This window comes from Nyctibius grandis, chromosome 7 (genome assembly GCF_013368605.1).
Source record: "Nyctibius grandis isolate bNycGra1 chromosome 7, bNycGra1.pri, whole genome shotgun sequence".
In the NCBI taxonomy this organism is placed as follows: domain Eukaryota; kingdom Metazoa; phylum Chordata; class Aves; order Nyctibiiformes; family Nyctibiidae; genus Nyctibius; species Nyctibius grandis.
The window spans coordinates 22,303,472-22,309,067 of NC_090664.1; positions in this window are offsets into that span (position 1 = coordinate 22,303,472).

A 5,596-nucleotide genomic window follows, 5' to 3' on the forward strand; every position below is an offset into this window, starting at 1 on the left:
GATGTGGTTTCTTGTCTTTTGTTCTGCATTTTGTGTCACCTTGGAATATAGGTTAAGCAAAACTTGATATTGCTGTACGGATAATAAAGTCAGCATTTATCTGTCTTCTCAGGAGCCTTGTCTTCCCTGAGAGTCAGCATGCAGTTATGTGGGATGGCTAAGCAGAGTGGGTCGTCCAGCTTTCTCTTGTGCCATCTTTGGCACTTGCTGGAGTTGTGGTGAGATGGTTTAAGGAGAGAGACACTATTGACTTTGTTTAGATTTCTGGCAAGTTTTGCACTCTGAAATAGCTCGCCATGTGGCTGGTTGAATGTCGATGTTGGCACAGCAAAAGGAATAGGACTACAAAGCCCTCGCAGCAAAATAATTTCATCCTGATTGCCAGGGAATGCCACCCAAAGAGTTAGTCATAGTTTTAAGAGGGTAAGCCTGTGAAACGTAATTTTGTTAACTATTTCTGAATGGCAGTGCCAGGAACTGTTTGCAAGTAATTAAAAGAAACACAAACGCATCCAGCTTTTTTAAAGGCTTGATGTGATATGCCAGGAGAAACTGGTGACAAACAAGTTCTAACTTAATGGTTATTACTCAATACTTCTTATCCATAAATTGTAATTGAAAACTCTTAGTAAAATGAAAGCAAAGGACCTGAAACACTGAAGTTCAATAAACAGCCTTCCAATTCTGATAGTTTTACTGATGATCCAGAGAAATTGGGAAGTGTTAAGCAAATTGTTCTCTGTAAACCAAAATGCTAAAGTCTAATCATGGAGACCTGTGAGTGGTTTTAATTTTGGTTTTGTTCTTTCAAAATTAAGGGGAGTAGTGTGCAGAAATAGGGAGGCAACTGGATGCAAAAGCATGGGAAATAGCTGCAGGGCTAGTTGGGGGAGGCATTCAGGCTCACGGAATGATGATAATAGGAAGCGGGAGAGAGAGGTGGCTACTTCTTGCCAGATTATGGTATTTGTGGCCTGTAATTGTCAAGGGTTGAGAAGTTGTGTGAGTCAGCTAGAGAGCGGTAGTTCGGATCTGTTGCCTGGAAGCTAAAGCCAGAAAGGAGTGCCTCGGTCCTTAGCTTGGAGATTGTTTCATCCAACAGTTAAACCTTAACAATCCTATTTGTCACGAGTCCATATAAAGTTGTAAGTGGCAACAGCGTTGTATTACGTGGTGCATTTTGTGCTTCGTGTTGACTGATGTGGTACAGTCCATGTGAAGAACAGGTGAAAGTGGCAGTTCTTAATGTATGGGATATACTGGTAAGGTATGTAATGTATGAATAGTTGTTAGGCTTAAATGACCATTTCTAAAACTCAATCCTGAAATAGGAAGGATAATTTGTAGCTGTTTCCTCATTCGTGTATTTATTACTATTATTTTTTTAACTGAGATCAGTTGGGCAGAGATCTCGGTGTTAGCGGTTTTCGGTAACTTGTGTGGCTTGCGTTCTCCTGAAGGATGGGAGCCTCGTCTGCTTTGTTACGTATGGATTTAGGAACACCACTTATATGAGCTACTGACGCTGTTTAGGAATGAAAGTAGCCTGGGTAACTTACACTGTGTCTCTAAACATGGCTAAATAAACAGATACATACTTCCTCTAGTCATTTTTATATTTTCTTCAGTTCTAGATAGGAATGGCAAGCCTAGTCAGAACTCTGGTCATTTGCTAAAGTTTTACAACAAAGTAAAAATAAGTCAACATAAGTAACAAAACTTAGCATTACTTTGTGCTAGTACACAATACGCTTAAGTTCACAACGGAATTACAGGGAGTATTTAAACCCTGACTTCAGATAAACCTGACAGTTCATCTAGGTTTTTGTATAGCCTCAATTCTAGACTTAGGGTATAGAATGCCAGATAATACTTGTTCTTAAAACATACTGTGTTCCCAAATGCTTCAAAGAAACATTCACAACAGCTGCTACACAGGCTAGCCCGAGACTGTGTGTAATGGAAAATCTGCACCCGACGACAACAATTAGACGTACTGGTATACATGTTGGGTGAAAATAACTTTTGAGTGTGTGTATAATGATAATATGCATAAGCTTAAAGTATATTGAGGCTACCGTTTTGTCATTTGTCCTGTATAACTGTACTCCAAATCTGTAATGGCATTAAGCATTCCGTCTTGCAGTACTTACCAAATCATTTGCCTTTGGTGCTGCATGATAAGGAAGAGGTGTGACCCAGGCAGCTGAAGAATGCTTTTTGGAAAAGCACCTTCTGTTGCATGGCTTGGCAGTTAGGCACACTTACACCACCAGCAGCTCTTACTCTGTTTAGCTGCTGTAGCCCTCTAGAACTAATGTGCATTCTCCGGACCAGAGAAGGACAACACTCTGGGATAAACTTTCTATTGCTTCCTACAAAACAACATTTTTGGTTGGGAAAATGATGTTAACAAGTTTTCCTTGTGTGCCCAGCCAGTGCCCTTGTCTGTTAAACAGGAGTGTAAAGGGGAACACGAAATGCAGACGGGAGCCACACAATCTGCAGTATCTGTAGGCATCGTTTCTCGCTCGCATTGCTTATATTTTACTTCTGCATAAAGTATTTCAGGTGGGACTACCTCTGGCTACAGACAGGTAAGGACTGTTTGGCTCAGCAGAGGGATGTCTATCTCATACAGAGCTGTAAATACAACACTTCAAGTTTAGGTGAAAAGCAGAGTTTCCCTTAAATAGGTCAGTAGTATATCCAGACAGGGCAAAAAATATCATCATCTCACTTCCTCAGTTTGGGTTAAACTTGTTATTAGACTGGAACAAATAAGCCTTAAATGCTTTTTCTTCTACTGCTTTAGATATACTGCTTTAGATTAAACATTCATTAAAAAAATTGGCAGATACACTAGTGGCCTAGAAAAGGCTATGAACCACTGAAGCAGGTCTGTTGTTGAATTTCGTGAGGAAGTGAGACACCACCTTACGCAGAATGATTTCTTAACCCTTGTGGGAGCAACTGAGGGTTACATCGTCTAATAGCAGATGTCTTTCACATTCAAATTAACAACCAAATTTATTTGGCAAAACATTGAAGAAGATGTTCGTTAATTAAGATCTGCAAACCTTTAAATCGGTTGTTGAAGAACAAGTGGCTATGGTGGAAATTAGTTTCCCACAGTGAAAAAGGCTAATGGTGCTTCCTGTGTAAGATGACTTTTTAAAGTTAAAAAGTAGTTATTTGTCTGTCTGCTGTTTTTTTTTTTTCTTTTCTTTTGGTTTTTTTTTTTGGTGGACCAATTGTGGTCGCCAAGAGACGGTGTTGATACAACTGTTCCACCAGCCCCATCTCTCATTCCACCCTCCTCCTCCTCCCAGTACTGCATTAGGACCAGGATGCATATTCTCTGTACAGCATCTCAAATTCAGTAATTTATGATCTGCCAAAACTTCCAGGCTGAATTTTCTCACACCAACCCAGTCCCATAGAATATAGCATCAGCAGGAAGCAGCACAGGCAGAAGATAACTCTCCAAGATGCTTCAGTATCTCTGTCTTTCAAGATTTACCCCAAAGGAAAGTACTGACAGAGAACTACTGAAGTTGCATACAGATATATCCCAGGAGCTTGCATAGGTCTTTATATTTGCTTTAAATGAAAAACAAAGAACAACAACAACAACAACAACAAACAAAAAAAAACCCCTACATATACACTCATTGGGGTAGAACAGCAGATCAGTGCTGTGCAGAAACTGGTCCTGCAAACCTCTAGATGAAGGAACCACGGGCTGTTTGGACTGCTCTTTTTCACTGCTCCATTTAAAGAGAACCTGAAGGATGGCTAAAGGTAACTGATGTTTATTAGGCTTTAATAATCTGCAGTGGCTCCACTAACTTTCATAGGTTGTGTGGAGGCAGGCATCTAGCTCTCACAGCAGTGCAGGAAAGAGGAACCACTGAATGCTGATCAATAAATCCCAGTTGATGATGTGTGATTCCACTACACTGGCAACACAGATCTTTAAAAATGTCATGTAGTATCTAATCTCACAACACACACATGAAATGCCTTCATCGGGGAACATTCAAGGGTTGGTGGCTCTCTCGCGGCACTGCTGAGATGTTTTGGCATGATCTGGACTGTGGCAGGATGGCAACAGAATGAAGCACTTTGTCAGCAGCTGCTGTCTCCTACTTGTCGACTTTCACAGACTAACATGCTTTCCTAATGCTCCTATATCTCTTCTGCCCCTTGCTCTAGGTTTTCCCTTTCTCCAGGCTACTGGATTCAGTGCAGGATTGGGCAGAGAAGGAGCAACATCTAGAGAACAGAAAGGTGATCTGTTTCACAGTGAAAAATCCCAGATGCCAAATCCCATGGTAACTTTGCAGCTGAATTCCTCCTGGTTGAGGACCTGCCAATTTGGGTTTCTAGGCTGTGGCTTTAACAATATTGTGTAGTAAATGCTCAGAAGCTGGTCTCTTAAAGAAAAAAAAAAAAAAAAACAACCAACCCCAAGATTTTAACAGTGCATCAAATACATCTGCAGTGTGACTGAATTATTGGTGTAATTCCACAGGGCATGAACACCTCAAACAGTTTTTTCTTTGTTCAGAGCAATTAATTCACTTTAGAGGAAGGTTAATTACAGGTAGTCAAGCTTCCCATTAGCAGAACAAGGAATTAAACCTTTCAAGAGAGGTCAAGGACAACAGAAAGGGCTTCTTCAAATACATTGCAGGTAAAACGAACACTAGAGGTGTTCGCTCATTGGTAGGCCCACTGATGAATGAGGTGGGGGCCCTGGAGACAGAGGATAAAAAGAAGGCGGAGTTACTGAATGCCTTCTTTGCCTCTGTCTATACTGTTGGAGGCTGTCCTGAAGAGCCCTGGACCCCTGAGGCCCCAGAAGTCAGGATAGAGGAGGAATCTGTCTTGGTAGATGAGGGCTGGGTCAGGGACCAATTAAGCAATCTGGACGTCCATAAATCCATGGGCCCTGATGGGATGCACCCGCGGGTGCTGAGGGAGCTGGCGGAAGTCATTGCTAGGCCACTGTCCATCATCTTTGCTAAGTCGTGGGCAACGGGAGAGGTGCCTGAGGACTGGAGGAAAGCAAATGTCACTCCAGTCTTCAAAAAGGGCAAGAAGGAGGACCCGGGTAACTATAGACCGGTCAGCCTCACCTCCATCCCTGGAAAGGTGATGGAACAATTTGTTCTTGATGCTGTCTCTAGGCACATCAAGGATAGGGGGATCATTAGGGGCACTCAGCATGGCTTCACCAACGGGAAGTCTTGCTCAACCAACTTGATAGCCTTTTATGAGGATGTTACCCGGTGGATAGATGATGGTAAAGCTGTGGATGTGGTCTATCTCGATTTCAGTAAAGCGTTTGACACGGTCTCCCACAGCATCCTTGCAGCTAAACTGGGGAAGTGTGGTCTGGATGATCGGGTAGTGAGGTGGATTGTGAACTGGCTGAAGGAAAGAAGCCAGAGAGTGGTGGTCAATGGGACAGAGTCCAGTTGGAGGCCTGTGTCTAGCGAAGTCCCTCAAGGGTCGGTACTGGGACCAGTACTATTCAATATATTCATTAATGACTTGGATGAGGGAATAGAGTGCACTGTCAGCAAGT